At 38.8% G+C, this 19,609-nt stretch overlaps 1 protein-coding gene across 2 annotated transcripts in view; it reads right to left on the bottom strand.

Moving 5' to 3' along the window:
* Nfat5 (nuclear factor of activated T cells 5) overlaps positions 1–19,609 on the bottom strand; it is an 85,823-nt gene that overhangs the window by 53,480 nt on the left and 12,734 nt on the right. The gene's annotated exons all lie outside the window — the stretch shown is intronic.

Raw genomic sequence — 19,609 nt, forward strand, 5'->3', positions numbered from 1 at the left:
CTATAGGGGACTGTGTGGAATGTCAGAGGTTTTTTTTCACGATGCTAAAAATGTTCTATAATTAGATTAAGGTGATGATATTCTGTAAATATACTAACAACTATTAATTTTATTATTATAAATGTACTCTTAAGTAGTGTTGCTTAGAAAGGGAACTAGAGGCTCACACCTTTACATTTAACACAGAAGCAAAAGGCAGGTAGATCTGTTAGTTGAGGCCAGCCTGGTCTATGGATCAAACTCCCAGCTAGACAAGGCTACACAGTGAGAGGCTGTCTCAAAAACAAAACAAAACAAAACAAAATTAAACCAGAAAGAAAAGGAGCCTGGCTTAAGTAATGTCAGGTGTATGCTTAAGTAATTTTAAGTATTTTCGAAGCCCAAGGCAGGAGGAATATTTAGGCCAGCTTGAGCTACACAGTTAAGTTCCAGGCTGGCCTGGACTATAGAGTAAAATCTTGAGTAAAAATCTAGAGTAAAATTCTCTCCTAATGGAAGAGTTTTTCAAGATGAATATGCTACAAAAGTTGTGGAAAACAGTACAGTTGTTGGGATCAAATGTAAAGGCAGTGTTATGGTTTTTTGTTTTGTTTTGTTTTTTTAAGATTTATTATATACACAGTATTCTGCCTGCAGGCCAGAAGAGGGCACCAGATCTCATCATAGATGGTTTTGAGCCACCATGTGGTTGCTGGGAACTGGACTCAGGACCTCTGGAAGAACAGCCAGTACTTTTAACCTTTGAGCTATCTCTCCAGCCCCAGTGTTATGTTTGAGGTAAAAAAATTAGTCCTTTCTAAACTTTATGAAGAAGGCTCCAATAAATGACTTCTTGTTGATTGACATGTTAGAATGACAGTCACAGATCTGTTGGCAGTAGTTCATTCATTAGCAGACAGAGTAAGAAGAGAAGCATCCAACTTTGGCTATAACACTCCTCTTAAAACATCTTGCAGAGTGGCCATGTACACACTTACAGACTCTAAGGTGCTGTTAAAACTTTTTGGCTGCAGTTTCAAGTTAGGATCTTACAGTGTAAAAGATGATGCACAGCTCTGTATGTATTGACCCAATATTTCATATATTTATTAGGGCTATACCATTAAAGCCAGAAAGCTGCAAAGAAATAAACAGAAAAGCTTCAGATGAAAGAAATGACTTGCTGTGGAGTAGTTAAAAACTGCAAAATATTTTAAGGATAAAGCTTTTGAACTAAAGCTCAGCTGGGTTGGAGAAATGAACTAAAGGAAGACATGAAATTGTTCTAAAAGATATAAGGGAGGAAGCAGAGAAACAGGCTGAGGAATCTTTGAAGGAAGAAGATGAATCAGATGATGACAATATGTAACATTTTCTTCACCATCTCTTCTGTTTTACGTTTCTGTGACAGCTCCATATGACTAGCACCATGGACCATATATACCCACTGACCAATTTACCATAAATTTTTGTCTCATACACACATACACAAAAGTGGAGAAGCACAAGTGAGAATTATGTAAGAACAAGTACGGCTCCTAAAAATGTTCCTAATAAACTTCATGGACAAAACTGGCTTCTGTTTGTGAGAAGCAAATTATGAAGGCCAAGCAAACAAGTTTTTTTTTTGTTTTGTTTTGTTTTTGCTTGTTTGTTTTTGGTTCTCCTCAAGATTAGGAAAATGCTACATGCACAGTTATGCTTAACTTAGTAATTTTTAAGAGAGAGGGGGGGAGGGGAGGGGAGGGGAGGAGAAAGGGAGGGAAGGGGAAAGGGAGGGGAGGGGAGGGGAGGGGAGGGGAGGGGAGGGGAGGGGAGGGGAGGAGAGGAGAGGAGAGGAGAGGAGAGGAGAGGAGAGGAGAGGAGAGGAGAGGAGAGGAGAGGAGAGGAGAGGAGAGGAGAGGAGAGGAGAGAAAGAAGAAGGGAGAGAAAGAAGGAGGCAGGAGGTGGTAGCACATTTAATCCCAGCACTCAGAAGGCAGGGTCTGGAGCTGTAAAAATGACAGCTGTCAAGGGCTAAGCAATCTCCCTATCTTGACATACCCAGAACTCAGCTTCTGCCAAGGGCTAAGGCATTCTAACTTCCTAAGCCTATAGAAGCACTGTAGCTTACACTTTGTAGGGCTAAGGATCTTACCAGAGGTCTGCACAGGAGCTGAAACACTAGAGGGCGCCAAATGCTACTGCACTGGCCTGCCTGTGGCTACTTCACTGCTGTCAAACAGATTTCTTCCTATCAAGGTAGGACAAAAGGTCCCCACAGTCTGACAACTGGGACAAGGGCACAAAGAAAGAAAATCAGCAGAATGGAAAGAAGATTCAGAAGACTAAGAATTTGCTGTAAGGGCCCAGACCAATCGGAAAAGGATAAAGAATGAAATCAGCATTTTTAGGTACTCAAAACAAATTAATGTCTCTAGGTACAAAGACAACAATGTCAAAAAATTAGCTGGGCGGCGGTGGCGCATGACCTCAGCACTCAGGAGGCAGAAGCAGGTAGATCTCTGTGAGTTCCAGACCAGCCTGATCTACAGAGCTAGTTCCAGGACAACCAGTGCTATTACACAGAGAAACCCTGTCTCGAAAAGAAAAAAAAAAAAAAAAAGAAAGATAGATAGATTTTAAAATATGTGATGAAACAAAGGAGGAATGGTGATAAAATCTAGGACAGTAGAGTTTTCCTCTGATAAGAAACTTGGAGATAGGACAAGGAACAAACAAACAAACAAACAAACAAACAAAAAACTAGATCAGACAATGGATTCATGGGTATTTTTTTAAGGAGATCATCACTGAATAGACACACACAATAAAAGGTGGTATTATTGAATGAGGCACAGCTAACAGAGCAGATGTAGTTTAAATAGGAACATCTGGGGGGCTGGAGAGATGGCTCAGAGGTTAAGAGCACTGACTGCTTTTCCAGAGGTCCTGAGTTCAATTCCCAGCAACCACATGGTGGCTCACAACCACCCACAATTAGATCTGGTGCCCTCTTCTGGCCTGCAAAGACACATGCAGGCAGAACACTGTATACATAATAAATAAAATAAATCTTTAAAAAAAAAAAATAGGAACATCTGTTCCTAAGAACTACATTATTATTAGTTTTTGGATTATTAGTCTCCACTTCACCTTTATTGACTTGAGAACGGGAATTCAATTGCTTTGGGATTAGACTAAACACCAAAACTGTCAGAAAGTTCACTTCCTTTATAACACTTCTCAAGAATCTCTGATTTACTTTCAGGTAATCAAGCTGAACACAAATAATATTGACTTATGCCTATGAAGAAATGAAAAAGAAAAAAAAAGCTTCTGTGTGGTGTTTCTTGGCCAGGAGAGCATGCACATGTACATGTGCATACACACAAGTATTTTTGTTTAATTATCACGCAAGTAACTAAATAAAACTACTTGTGGTAACAATGATTTCAAGAAATTTGCAGTCAAATGGATGGAACTAGAAAATATCATCCTGAGTGAGGTAACCCAGACTCAGAAGGACAAACATAGTATGTACTCACTCATAAATGGATACCAGATGTGAAGGAAGGGATGGCCAGACTGTAACCTACAGCTCCCGAGAGGCTAGCTAACAGGGAAAGACCCTAGGAGGGACACATGGATGACCCAGTGAAGGAGAAGGGGATGAGATCTACATGAGCGGACTGGGGGTGTGGGGGGGGGGTGGTGACAAAGGGCAAGGAGTGGGGAATGAGAACATAAGGAAATGGGAGGGTCGAGCTGGAACAGGGAACAGGCTCAAACTGTTTGGGAGGCACCCAGGCAGGGGGATCAGGATCTGTCCCTGGTGCATGGGCAGGCTTTTGGGAATCCAGGACCTGTGGTATGGCGCCTTGTGCAGCCTTGGTACAGTGGGAAGGGGCTTGGACCTCCCTAGGCTCAGTGTGCCGTCTGCTAACTCCCCATGGGAGACCTTGATTTGGGGGATGTGGGGATGTGGGGTGGCTTGGGAGGGAGGGCTGGGAGATGGGAGGAGGGAGGTGGTGGGATCTGTGGGTGGTATGTAGAGTGAGTAGAAAATTTCTTAATAAAGAAAAATGGAAAAAAATACTTGTGGTAAAAAACGATGAAAAAGGAGGGAAAGCTCTGTGAATTGGGTGTCAGCCTTGTCTATATAGTAAGTTCAGGACAGCCAGGGCTACACAGTGAGACCCTTGTGTAGCTCTGGCTACCCTGGAACTCCTATGTAGACCAGGCTGGCCTTGAACTCAAGAGATCCATCTGCCTCTGCCTCCAGAGTGCTGGAATTAATGGTGTCCATTAACATCCTGAGCAAAGATGACATTTTGTGTTGAGAATGCTTTAAAAATACAACAATGAGAGATGGCTCCAATGGTTAAAGAGCTCTGGCTGCTCTTACAGGGGCCAGGGTTCAATTCCCAGAATCCACATGGTAGTTCACAACAGACTATAACTCCAGTTCCAGGGATCCAATGCCCTCTTCTGGCCTCTGTAAGAACCAGGGACACATGTGGTACATAGACACACATGGCAGGCAAAATACCATACACATAAAAAAATCTTAAAAGGCGTGAATTAATGCCCCAAACAAGTACTATTACACAAGTAATAAAAGTTCCCTTGATTATCAGGTATAGACACTGTCTATAGTCATGCTATCTCCAAAGCCCAATCATCAGGTATTGACACAAACTGAAAACTCCCCTTGTAAACACTTTCATCTTGTTTTAAATATGAAAACAAAAACAAGATCCAACAGCCGTGTAAATATGACTACCATATGGCATAGAAAGTTTCCTTAATGCACCCCCTCCAAAAAGGCTTGGGAAATATTTGCCTTATTCTTCCCCTCCTCTGTTCACTGCCTCAATAAGCACGTGAAATCCCAAGGTTTCACATCAGACACTCTACAACGAAGTCCTGACATCTCCAGTGTGCCAACTCAGTTCTGCACTGAGGAGACAGCATTCTTTTTGTTTAAAAAACAAAAAACAGGCCGGCGGTGGTGGCGCACGCCTTTAATCCCAGCACTGGGAGGCAGAGCCAGGCGGATCTCTGTGAGTTTGAGGCCAGCCTGGGCTACCAAGTGAGTTCCAGGAAAAGGCGCAAAGCTACACAGAGAAACCCTGTCTTGAAAAACCAAAAAAAAAAAAAAAACAAAAAACAAAAAACAAAAACACTTCAGCCTTGACAGTCATCATGCTTGGCATCTCCGCTGGAAAAATGTACTGGCTGCAGGTCCACTGGATATTTTGTTTCTGAAAGATTATAGAGTTCCAAGAGTAACTGGTAGGCAATCCTCTGTTTTAACATATTTTTCTGTTTTGAAGTGTAAGCCAACTTACTCATTTGCTATCAAATATGTATTTATTCAAATTATTTTCCAGATTGTATTGTTTTCCCCAAACATATTAGTGTTTTAAGTTATTTAGGTAATATTCACTGTACATATTATACCAACTAGGGGAAAAAGGAAACTAAAGATTTCCATAGACAGTATTCAATTATTTAATTATCTGTTATTTTAGGACAGGGGATGTAGCCAGTTGGTAGAGTAATTGCCTAGTGTACAGTCAATGCCCAAGGCAGCATAAACCTGGCCTAGTGACACACTCCTGTAATTCCAGCACTCTGGAAGTAGAAACAGAAATTCAGCAGTTTCAAGGTCATCCTTGGCTACACAGGGAGTTCAAAGCCAGCCTGGACTAGGAAACTATGTCCAAAAAAGACCACCCCAAAAAAAAAAAAAAAAAAAAAAAAAAAAAAAAACCTACACTTTAAATTTCCTGTTATTTTGTATGGGGGGGGATGTTATAGTACATTAAAAAAAAAAAAAAGTAGGGCTTCAAGATGGTTCTGTTGGTAAATATACTACTTGCCCACCAAGCCTGGTGACCTGAGTTTGATCCTTGAAACCAACACAAAGGTGGAAAGAGATTGCTTACTCCACAGTTTTCCTCTGGCTTCCACATTGGCATTGTTACACACACACACACACACACACACACACACACACACACACACACACTCATATGCACACATCACGTACCACAAAATAAATTTTAAAAAAATGTAAACAGATAAGAATAGGAGAAGCAACAGGGGAATAAAATCATAGAAAGGAACTTTAAGAACACAGAACCAGACTGAAGAGATGGCTCAGTGGTTAAGAGCACTGATTGCTCTTCCAGAAGACTGGGGGTTCAATTTCCAGTATCCACATGACAGCTCACAATTGTCTGTAACTCCTGTTCCAGGGGATCTGACACCCTCACACAGACATACACGCAGGCAAAATATGAATGCATATAAAGTAAATAAATAAATTTAGAAAAAAAGAATATAGAACCAAGCTGGGGTGTAGTGGCACATGCCTTTAATTCCAACACTTGGGAGGCAGGGGCAGGCAGATCTCTGTGAGTTCAAGTCCAGCCTGGTCTACATAGTGAGTTCCAGGACAGCCATACTTACTACATAGTGAGACCCTGTCTTGAAGGGTGGCAGGGAAAGCCCTAAAACCCCTATACAAAACAAAACAAACAACAACAACAACAACAAAAATAAAGAACCAAGAGCTGAGTGTGGGGGCATACTCCTCTAATCTCAGCACTCAGGAGGCAGAGGCAGGTGGATCTCTGTCTGTGAGTTTGAATTTAGCCTGGATCTGGAGTTTTGATGATTGTGAGCTACCATGTTGATGCTGAGAACCAAACTAAGTGCCCTGCAATAGCTGCAAATGATCTTAACCACTAAGCCACCTCTCCAGTTTGTTTTTCATATCTTAAAAAAAAAAAAAAACCAAAAAACTAAACAATAACAAACTAAAACATTAGAATTCCCAACCCTTGGGAATTAAAATCCAAAGTGACTTTATTTTCCCCTTATACTTAAAAAAATTATTTCAAATAAGTTTTACTTATGTGTGCATGTATACCTGTGGATAATGTGGAGGCCAAAAAAGAGCACCAGATACCCTAGAGGTGGAGTTATAAGAGATTGTGAGCCATCTGACAAGGGTGCTAGGACCCAAACTCTGGTCCTCGAAAGAACAGCAAGTGCTCTTAACTACTGAGCCATCGCTCCAGGCCCATTTTTTTCCTTTATATTTTCATGAAAAAAAAAATTAACTAAGCCTTTTTTTTCAGATTTATTTATTTATTTAATGTATATAGGTGTTTTGTCTGCACAGCAGAAGAGGGCATTGGATTCCATGGAACTACAGTTATATTTGGTTGTGAGCCACAGTGTGGGTGCTGGGAATTTAACTTGGGTCTAGTCTGTGCTCTTAATTGCTGAGCCATCTCTCTGGCCGTGTGTGGGTGTGTGTGTGTGTGTGTGTGTGTGTGTGTGTGTGTGTGTAAGTCGGAGGTTGATATTGAAAGCCCTCCTTGATCCCTCAACACTGTACATCTTTTTACTGGGATTTTATTTGTTTTTGTATTTATTATTTATCTGTTCTGAGGATTAAAACCAAGGTCTTGAGCATTATGCTAGACAGGTGTTCCACTGCTGATCTACACCCTCAGTCGAGGATGATGTTTTTGAGGTCTATTCATGTTGTAGGATGTATTTAGTATTTAATTTCTTTTTGTAGTTGAATAATTGTTTCATCATCATGTGGACATTACCATTTGTATTTTGATGGCATTTGAGTGCCTCTCTTTTGGCTATTGTAAATAATGCTGCTATTCATAAGCTTCGAACACGTGTGTACACATATTTGAGGGTAGATCGAAGCAGTACCAGGAACTGAATCTAGTGCCTAGCACCTATTAGACCAAGTGCTCTACACCACTGAGCCACTGAGCTATATCCCTAACCATTCTATTTTTGAGATGGGGTCTTATTTTTTCCAGGCTGGCCTTGAATTTATTTATGCTGTAGCCTAGGCAGGCCTTGAACTTGTGATCTTCCTGTTTGGGCTCCTTAGCACATGGCATTTTAGGCCTGAATCACCAGGCCTGGCTAATTTGAGTACCAAATTTTAATATTCTTAAGTATAAAAAGTTTTTTTTATACAGGGTGTCAGATAATCTAGTATGAAACTGTCCATGTGGCCAGATATGACGCTGAACTACTGATCCTCCTGCCTCTACCTCCCAAATTCTGGGATTATGGATCTGAGCCACCACACTTGCTTTTTAATTTAAAAAAAAAAAAAAAAAAAAAAGCCTTTACTGAATTCTTCAAAATTCTTCATGAACCTGCTAAGTCTATGAAAGTTTAATTCCTTTTTTTAAAAAAAACAGGAAGCATTTTTGTTCTTGTGTTGAAGATGATGGAAGTACTTATGACTATCACAGGTAGTTTCTTTTAAAATTTACCTGTGGCATAAGGTGTTTAATCAAGAAAATTGAGACCATTCATTGTTCTGGTCTCTAAGCATCAAAAGTTTCATTAGGAAAGAAATCTTTTGTCTTTCTTTCTGATCCCACCCCACCCCACCCACACACACATTATTAAAAATAAATGAACTGCAACCCAAGCCCAGAATGAGCTTCATAGCTTCCTAATAAAAACTTAAACATTAGGCCTGACGGTGGTGGTGCACACCTTTGGTCCCAGTACTCCGGAGACAGAGAGAGGCAGGAGAATGTTTGTGATTTTGAGGCCAGTCTGATGTACAGAGAGAGTTCCAGAATGGCCAGGGCGGTTACACAGAGAAACCCTGCCTTGGGGGGGAAAAAAAAAAACAAAAAACCTTAAACATTTAATCATGAACATTTTCTCCTATCATTAAATATTCTTTGAACAAATGATGTTTATTTAGTTTTGCTTGAGGAAGGGTCTGGTTACATATGTAGATCACACTGGCCTTAAACTCTGTTGCCTTAGCCTCAGTAATGTGGGATTACAGATGTATCACTACACCCAATTAAATACATTAATAATAATCATAGTATTTAATCTATGAAGGTTTATTAAACAAAAGATGATAATAATGAAGATTCCCTTAAGATAGAGAAGTAAGTCAACTATACCGCGAAGAATTTTAATTAGCTAAATGGAATTATTATTATTATTATTATTATTATTACCATTATGAGTGTATACATGAAGTGTGCAAGAGTGTGCACAAGCCACATTGCCCATGTGGAGGTCAGAGGACAACTCTGTAGTGCCAGTTCTCTCCTTCCACCTTTCTATGGGTCCCCACAGGTCAAATTCAGACTGCCAGGATTGTTTAGAAAATGCCCTTCCTGCTGCTGAGCTATCTTGTGAGCCCAACAAACCTTTTTTGTTTGTTTTGTTTTGTTTGTTTGTTTTTCAAGACAAGGTTTCTCTGTGTAGCTTTGGAGCCTGTCCTGGAACTCACTTTGTAGACCAGGCTGGCCTCAAACTCGCAGCCAAGTGCTGGAATTAAAGGAGCATGCCATCAAGCCCACTCCAACAAAACTTTTTAAAACAGCTATCTTAGTTATAAACACTCTCCCAATGAAATAGGAATCATGCTTAGATTTAGATGTTTAGATTTATACAACTAAAGAAAGTATAGATGAAGAATTTGAATTCAAATTTGTTCTGACTCCACAAAGTCTAAGAATGAACCTACAACACTATATTACAAAATGATCTGGGTGTGGTCTTACCTAATAACATACAAGTTATCTTATTTATGTATTCTACTCTCTATTCTCAAAGACACAAACCTACACCATTCACTGGGAAATACAACAGCAGAAGAAATTTAGAAACACAAGACAAAAAGTGTTCAGGAACAGTGATCATGATATACAAACTCTTGTATGATCAGCAGCATTACTCCTCACAGAAAATAACCACACTGTGTTCATTACAGTGATCTATAAGTTGTATTAAAAATGAATTAACAGTCCATTATGAAAGGATTGGCTAATTGAGTAAATCTTGTTATTTAAACAATATAATACTTTGTAGCCATTGTAAATTGTAACAGATCTACATTTAATAGCAGCAATAAGCTGCTACAACAGGATGTATTCTAGAATTCTATTCATGAGGCAACATATAAATGGAATAGAGGTATATACATGAAAGAATCATCATGAACTTATTAATGGTGGCCACTATCCAATTACAGCAGAATTTCATGTTGATTTATTCTTGTTTTGTACTTTCCCATATTTTAAAACACAGTGTAATATTGTATGTTTACAAATATATGTGTATTTATATGTGCATATTTAAATTCTGACAGATCAAACATAAGGCAGCATCATCAGAGAAAAGTACAAAATCAGTGGTAAGAGGGTACTGTAGATATACTTGTTATTCTCAACAAGTGCAAGCTGAGGCAAGAGTACTACCATGATTCTGAAACCACCTTAGCCTACAGTGGGAAAACTGTAAAAAAAGAGATGGAAGCCAGGTGGTGATAGCACATGCCTGGATGGATGGATGGATGGATGGATGGATGGATGGGACAGGGGATGAAAGGAAAGGCAGGCTAGAAATGCAGATCAGTTGAGAGGGTTTGTTTATCATGCGCAAAGCCTGGGTTCAATCCAAAAAAAAAAAAAAAAAAAAAAAAAAACCCTAAACTGGGCTAAACCTAAACTGAGATTATAAGGGTGGGCTAATCTCAGCATTGTGGAGGTAAAGAACAAGGATCATAAATTCAAGGTCATGAGATCATGTTTCGAAAAAGCAAAGCAACACAAAAACCAGTCCTACCACCACCACCAAAAAGAAGGAAAGAAAGCAGAGAAAGGTAGGGAGAAAGGGAATAACTAAGAAAAAGATAAAATGTGAACTTGTATCCTGAAACACTCCTATACTCTGCCCATATTGTTTTTCATCCAGTTAATAATGCCCGATCCATGGGGTCGGGGATTTAGCTCAGTGGTAGAGCACTTGCCTAGCAAGTGCAAGGCCCTGAGTTCAGTCCTCAACTCTGGAAAAAAAAAAAAAAAAAAAAAGAAAAAAAAGAAAAATAATGCCCGATCCTGGAAAAACTAACCACTCCTCTTCAACATTCCTAAACCCATAGCTTCAAGGTTGTAATGCAGAAAAATCAAAGCTTCCAGACTAGTACCTCTATGAATTCATGTCCTTCCTCCAAGCATCCTAGAAGCCTTTTATTAAAGGTACTGTCATCCTGTCAGCTTTCCCAGCAATTCCTTACAATGGTTCTTTGAAAGCCCTGTCACTCATGGAAAAATCAGACCACAGGTCACGTTTTCAGACTTCCTTATTTTCATCTCTTTCCCTTTATTATCTAGCTAGCTGGCAATTTTTGAGAGAAATTCTCAGTGTATCCTTGGTTTGCCTTAACTCACTTCATAGACCAGGCTGCCTCGAACTCACAGAGATCCATCTATCTCAGTGGGATTAAAGGTGAGCATACACATGCATGACTATTATCTGTCCCTTTAAATTCAAGAGAAGCACCAACTCTTAAATCCCAAATCTGTTTTTCCCTTGGGTGCCAAAACTTTCTTATATTTGTTTATCTGTTTGCTTTGTTTGTGGCACTGAGTGTTGAATTTAGCATCTTGTACACACTAGGCAAGTGGTCTACCACCAAGATACATTCCCAGATCTCTTTTTCTTTCTTTCTTTTTTCTTTTGACAAAGTCTTACTTTATCCCAGGTTGGCCTTGAACTAATTCTGTAGACTAGGTAACTCTTAAATTTGAGAACCTCATGCCTTGAACTCCAGAGTAGCTGGGACTGTAACAGTCCTGTGCAACTAGACCTCCCCCTCCTTTTTGTCATTCATTCCTTTCATCAACTCCTCCACACCAAAGATTCCTACTGATGTTGCTATTGCATTTTTCTACCTTCCCTTAGGGGCTTCTTGTCATAACTCTTCACAAATGCTTTTAGCAGTTAAGTTGTCTGTACTATCTGCCACTACTTCCTCTTCTCACATTTATCACTTAACTAACTAGGCTTTTGTTCATAATGCTGCAATCAATTCCCAATTGACTTATTTCTCACCTCTGACATAGAGTACTACTACTACTTTCAGAAATGTATTGGTAGCTAATGGTGTTTGCCACCTAGCCTGAAGACTGACTGGAATTTGATCCCCAGAACTCACACAGTAGAAAGAGAAAACAATTTTTTTTTAACCCCAGAACTCACACAGTAGAAAGAGAAAACTGATTTTTTTTTTTTTTTAAACAAGTTGTCTTCTACCTCCACATCTGTGCCATGGCATGCTTTCTCCCAAATATAACTTAAAAATATTTGTATGGTCGGGCGGTGGTGGCGAACATATTTAATCCCAGCACTCAAGAGACAGAGGTAGGCAGAACTCTGTGAGTTCAAGGCCAGCCTGGCCTACAAAGCACCTGCACACACATGTGGACATACATTCACACAGATACACAGACATAAATAATAATAATAATAATGATAATAATAATAATAAATCTTTTTTAAAAAAGTGTCCTTGGATGTGGTGGCCTGTACCCTTAATCCCAGCACTTAGGAGGCAGAGGCAGGTGGATCTCCAAGTCTGAGGCTAGCCTGGTCTATAGAGTGAGTTCCAGGACAGCCAGAGCTAAACAGGTTAACCCTGTCTCAAAGTCCCCTCCCCTCCAAAAAAGAAAAGTGTCTTTGGGGTTAGAGAGATAGTACACATTGCTCTTCCAGAAGACTGAAATTTGGTTCCCAGAACCTATTACTCCAGGTCCAGGAGGATCTAGCATCTCTGACCTCTGCAGACATACACACATGTGCACATATCCCCAGACACAAATAAAATTTAAAAAATTAAATTTTAACAACAAAAAAAGATTTAAAATGCTGGGTATGGTAGCACACACCTTTAGTCTCAGCACTAGGGAGGCAGAGGCAGGTGGATCTCTGAGTTCAAGGACAGACAGGTCTACCTGGAGAGTTCCAGGACAGCCAGGGCTATACAAAGAAACCCTGTCTTAAGTAACCAAAAAAGAAAAAAAAAATCAAATCTTAAGTGGAAAAAAGACAGAGCTGTTAATTATATTTCCCCCCGGAATCAAATTTGATCTGAGTATCATCTAAAAAGTTATTAGATGACTTTTGGCTTGAGATTAAAACAATTTCCAACAATTTTGACATGGCACTAAACTCACTTCTGTCATTTTGTACTATTTATTTATGCCAAGCTATATTCTCAGCACTGAGGTTTACAAAATCAAAATATCAGTCAGCTCTGAAAAACACTGAATATGGCTCTACACCTGTGGTATCAAACATTTAGCCAAGATTTAACTTTTATGTAAAGACAATCACATTCATCTCATAAGCAAATTTGCTTTTGTCCTTAATAAACAGTAAAATTTCACATATATATATCAAACAATTATTTTAGAATAAGCCTATTTATTGATTTATTAACCGTAAATGTTAGATCTGTGTATTAACTTAATATACCTATGGTACGTGGGGTCATGTAAAAAAAAACTCCTCAGGCCTGAAAAGAGGTTATGAGTAGAAAAGTTTTATAAGTCCTGATCTAAACAATCCTACTTGTTAATGCAAAATAACTTCTCAAAACAAAATCAACTCATTTGACAGATACACTAGAAACCAAATAGTTATAATTCCAACTCTTGGCAGTTTCAACTAACAAGTGATAAATTTCTGTGAACTTGTTAAAGCAGTCAAGTACAAAGAGGTTAAAGATCACTAGGAAGACTGAAGTAAATTCAGTAGTTCATTAATTATAGCTAAAATCAGCATCAAGAGGGGGAAAACAGCTCTAATAAGAGACAAGGTTACAACAAAAATTTCTAGGCCAGCAAGCCTGACAACCTCAGTTTGATCCCCAGATGTCACATAAAAGAAGGAAAGAACTGATTTCAAAAAGTTGTCCTCTGATTTCCACAGTGTGCCTCCCAACATTATGCACATAAAATAATAGTAACAACAACAACTACTACTACTATATTAAGTAAATTCCAGTACTACTACTACTACTACTATTACTACTATATTAAGTAAATTCCAGTAAGCATGTATTCTTTTTCAGGGCATTTTGTTTATAACAAAGTCTCATACAACTCAGACTGGTCTCAAACTGACGATAACGAACCCTTGGTTTTCCTGTCCCAGCTGGGAATATAGGCATGCACCATTAAGCCTGGAAAGCTTATGCTCTTTCACTGTACAAAATGGAGTATTTTGGGGACTGGAAAGATGGCTCAGTAACTAAGAGCACTTGTTGTTCTTCCAGAAGTAGGTTCAATTCCTAGCACTTACATGGCAGCTCATAACCATCTGTAATTCCAGTTCCAGAGATCTGAAGCCTTCTGGCTTCTGCACGTACTGTATGTGCATGGTGCACAGGCTTACATGCAGGCAAAACAACCATACATGTAGTAGTAGTAGTACTAGTAGTACTACTACTACTACTGCTACTACTACTACTACTAATAATAATCTGTTGTTGTTTTCAAGACAGGGTTTTTCTCTCTGTAGTCCTATCTGTCCTGGAACTCACTTTGTAGACCAACCAGGCTGGCTTCAAACTCAAGAAATCCGCCTGCTTCTGCCTCCCAGAGTGCTGGGATTAAAGTTGTACATCACCACCAGCCCAGCTAATAATAATTTTAATGGTGTATTTTCTTCCAATAATGAATTTATATCAGTTTACCATCTTTCCTCCTTATCTCTCTCATACTATAAACCAACCAGTTTTAGGACCAAACCAATCTTAACTTGAATTCTCTGAGTTACTGGTGGCACAGGCCTCTGTATTTCTGGACACTCTGGGGGTAGAAACAGGAGTACTCAAGTTCAAGGCCTGACTGGGTTACACAGTGAGTTCTAGAAGAGCCTGGACAATATAGTGAGGCTATCTCAAAGTAACAAGTAAAAGAAAAGGAAAGGTGGCATCTAAGCCAGAGGTCAAGCACTAGCAACAGTTCCCAGGAACTGTGCCCACAATACAAGTGGTGAATTCAAGTTATTCATTTGGCAAATGTCATTTCATTTCAGCTCCCCCTTCAGATATTTTATTGTAACACGGGAAGAAAGGACTAGGAAAAGGTCACATTTTTAAAAAGTTGACCAATAAAATAAAATTCTAACCTCTGTTCATTAACCCATGCATTCATATTTAGGAAGTGCATGCACACCCACACACAATGTTCAAATTATATCAAAACTCAAGAATTAGTTTGGTTTGGAAAAAAAAAAACCAACTAGAAAAATATATATTTAAACCTGGAATTTTCTTTTCCTTTTTGTTTTTTTGTTTTGAGACAGGTCAGGCTCCCTGGAAACTCACTGTTAGGCCAAGCTGGCCTTAAACTTTCAATCCTACTGTTTCAGTCTCCTGAGTAGCTATATACACATATGCCACCAGATCTAGCCATTTATAAATTTAAATTAAGGAGAATTAAATACAGTTAAGTACACATGTAAAACTGCTCTCCCCCACTGTTTATGAAAGTAGAACTGGAAACACCCTAAATGTAAAGGCCGTCAATGCAAGAGTGATAAATGGCGGCAGTGGCGGCCCATGCCTTTAATCCCAGCACTTGGGAGGCAGAGCCAGGAGGATCTCTGTGAGTTAGAGGTCAGCCTGGTCTACAAAGCAAGATCCAGGAAGGCACCAAAACTACACAGAGAAACCTTGTCTTGAAAAACAAAAACAAAAACAAAAACAACCCAGAAAAGCAAAACAAAAAAAAAGAATGATAAATAAATAATCAAACACATCATGACACAATGCAGTTGTTAGAAACAGAGATTTGGACCACATCAAATGTCTACACTGTAACATACTGTTTAGTGAATCAGGCTATAAACAGTGTAAGAGCATTAAAAAAAAAAAAAAAAAAAACTAGAGTTGGAAAGATGACTCAGAGGTTAAGAGTACTTGAACCACATACAGCTCTTCCAGGGGATCAACTCTGGTTCCAATGTAACTCCAGCCCCAGGGGATCTGACATCTTCTGGCCTCCAATGACACCTGCACAAACATGCATATACCTCCACACACACACGTACAAAAAAAACTCCACCCCCCACACAAATAATGATTAAATATAAACTAAATCTTCTTTAAAAAATTCTATTTAGTAGGACTAGAAAGATGGCTTAGTGGTTAAGAGCACTGGCTTCTCTTCCAGAGGACCCAGGTTCAATTCCCAGTACCCTATGGCAGCTCACAACCGTCTATAACTCCAGTTCTAAGGGATCCAACACACTCACACAGATATACATGCAGGCAAAATGCCAATGCACATGAAATAAAGTAAGATTTTTTTTTTTAAGAAATCCTATTTAGCTAAACACAGCATAGCTTATGTGCCATCTCAGCACTTGGGAAGCAGTGGCAGGAGGATCACTACAAGTTCAAAGTCAACCTGGTCTACACAGTTACAAACCAGCTAGGACAACAAAAAATATAAAACAAGAAGCCAGTGGTGGCACATGCCTTTAAAGCTAGATAGAAGCAGGTGGAATTCTGTGAATTCAAGACCAGCCTGGTGTATAGAGTTCTAGGACAGCCAGGCTATAAAAAAAACCCTGTCTCGGAAAACCAAAACAAACAAACAAACAAACAAAAAAAGAATACTACTTATATAAGATATACACAGAAAATATATGTGAGAAAAGATTTTTACTTTTTTCTTAGAATTTTCATATTGTTTAAAGATTGTTTTGTTTTGTATTGAGACAGGGTCTCATTATGCAGCACTGGTTGGCCTAGAATTTGCTTTGTAGACCAGGCTGGCCTCAAGTTCAGAGATCTGCCTGCCTCTGTCTCTCAAGTGCTAGGATTAAAGGTATATGCCAGTAGCCAGGCGGTGGTGGTGCACGCCTTTAATCTCAGCACTCAGGAGGCAGAGGCAGGCAGATCTCTGTGAGTTCAAGGCCAACCTGGGCTACAGAGTGAGTTCTAGGAAAGGCGCAAAGCTACACAGAAAAACCCTGTCTCGAAAAACAAAACAAAACAAAACCAAAAAGGTATATGCCAGCATGCTCAGCACATATAAAGGTTTATAATCTTACTTTTAGAAGAAAAAATACAGCTAAGTTATGCTCCATTTATGACTTAGAGGATGTTCAAACGTACAAAGAAAAAAGCTTATAGAATTCAGTTATTTAAGAATAAAAACCAGTATATAGCTATTAATGATCAGAAATAAGAGAAAGATATAAAATGAGCTATCTTAGATAAAAAAAGTTAACAGTAGTTATTTCTATGTGATAGGATTACATATTTTCTCTTTTACATTTTATGCTTTATGATTTTAACAATGGCTTTTCTGCAATAAAACAAAATGCAAAAAAACTCAAGAAACTGAAGCAGGAGGGCAGTTCAAAAAACAAAACAAGACTGGAGATACAGCTCAGTGGCAGACTGCCTGCTTAGCATGCATAAGGCCCTAGGTTCAGTCCCCAGTACCAAGAAACAAAAACAAGTTCAATTCCTAGCAACCTTCCAGGGCACCCCCCTCCAACCAAAAAAAAAGAAAAACACTTTTTAAGACTGAGAATATAGCTAAATGGTAGATAGAGCACTTGCCTAGCACCTCTAAGATGCTAGGTTCAATTCCAAGCATGCACACACACAGCATTTAAAAGTTTAATTCGTTAAAACCTGAAAAATAAGCTTCAAATTTTTGAAAGAATTTTCTGTAAAAAATATTAACCCAGGTCTAGAGAGGTGGCTCAGTGGTTAAGAGCACTGGCTGCTCTTCCAGAGGACCTGGGTTCAATTCCCAGCACCCACATGGCAGCTTACAACTGTCTGTAATTTCAGTTCTGGGGACCTGACACCCTCACACCGACATACATGTAGGCAAAATAACAATGCATATAAAATAAAAACAAATAAATTATAAAAAGTGTGGTGGTGGCACATGCCTTTAATCCCAGCACTCAGAGGCAGAGGCAGGAAGATCTCTGTGAGTTCCAGGCCAGCCTGCTCTATAGGGCAAGTTCTAGGACAGCCAGGGCTACACAGAGAAACCCTGTCTTGAAAACAAACAAAGAATAACATATCCTAAAACAAACAAAAAGACTCTATTTTCCTCTGAATAGATTCAACTTTTCTTCAAAATTCTCAGAGCAAAATAGATTTTCAAAAAATATTCATAGGTATTAGCACAATGTACAAACAAAATTTCACAATATCAGACATAGTAGCACATGCTATAATCTTAGTACTCAGGAGGCTAAAGCAGGACAACGAGTTAAGAGGCCAGCCTGAGCTAAAAAGTGAGGACCTGTCTCCGGAAAAAAAAAAATTCATATAAACCCTCATATAAAATTATCTCATATAAACAAAAATTACTTTAATGTTTATATAAAACAAGCATTAAATCACCCAACAGTGCCCTTTAACCAAGCCCTTCAATGAATATAATTATATCAATTTAACATAACAATTATCCAAGGTCTTCATTAACCCCATCATGTCTAATTAATGATACAAATATAAGTACAAGAACATCTTTTGAGACTCAGTAGAGCTTAAAGTTTCCATAGCTACAGAAGTATAACTCACTTGACTAATGTAGATTTTTTTTTCTTTCTGGCTCACTGCCACAATTCTCTGACATTTACTAAATAACTGCAATCCTCCTGCTATTATTAAATATAAACATTTGCTTTCTACAAATCAACAAAATGAATCAACCATGCAATAGTGAAAAATATTATTTCATCCCATCTAAATGAAACTAATATACCCACTCATAAATTTTTCATGAAGTCATCTATCTGGCTTCTCAAATTTTAGTTTTGATTATTATGAATACAGCATAGTAGCCAAAGCTCATGCCTGCAATACCAGGAATTAGAAGGCAAAGGCAAGAGGATTGAAGTTTAAAGTCATCCTCAGTTACACAGTGAATTTGAGATCAGCCTGAAGCTACCTGAAACCCTGTCTGTCTCAAAGAGAAAGAGAGAATCAGTATGTCTCACTTAAATTTTAAAAATTATTAACATTTTTGTGGTAAAATATATATCAAATTTATACCATCTTAGCCATTTTTAAGTACATAATTCAATGGCAGTAAGTAATTAGTAATAATATACAAGCATAACTTTTAGCCATACGTTGTCTCTTTTTCTTTGGCTTATTTCACTTTGTATGTTTTTTGTTTGTTTTGGTTTTCTGAGACAGGGTCTCATGCAGCCAAGCCTGGCCCCAACTCACTATGTAGCCAAGGCTGACCTTGAACTTCTGATCCTCCAGCTTCTACCTTTTAAGTGCTGGGTTTATAGGCATATTCCAAGACTGGCTTACTTTCTATGTTTTGAAAATTATTACACAATGTGGGAAGTATCAAAATTTCACTTCAGTTTTAGGGTGAATAATACTCCACTGTTCTCACACATAACATACTTTGTTTAGCCGTCACATGTATTCATGGAGATTAGTTATTTCCATCTTTATTTTTTAATTTTGAGCCAGTCTCAATATGTAGTCCAGGTTGGCTTCAAATTCACAATTTTCTAGCCTGCTGAAATTACAGGTGTGTGCTACCTTCCCAGGCCTGTGTGAGTGAATGAAGAAGGGGCTTGTGTAAGCTTGGCAGGCACTGAGCTGCATTCCCATCCTTTCCATCTTTTGACTATTGTAAAGAACGTTGCTAGCATACAAGTATCTGTTCTAAATCGCTGCTTTCATATCTAACTATGAGTGGAATAGATGGATTGTGTGAGAATTATTATGCTTAACCTGTTGAACTGCCTGTTGTACATAGCA

Source organism: Peromyscus eremicus, chromosome 5, assembly GCF_949786415.1.
Source record: "Peromyscus eremicus chromosome 5, PerEre_H2_v1, whole genome shotgun sequence".
Classification (NCBI taxonomy): domain Eukaryota; kingdom Metazoa; phylum Chordata; class Mammalia; order Rodentia; family Cricetidae; genus Peromyscus; species Peromyscus eremicus.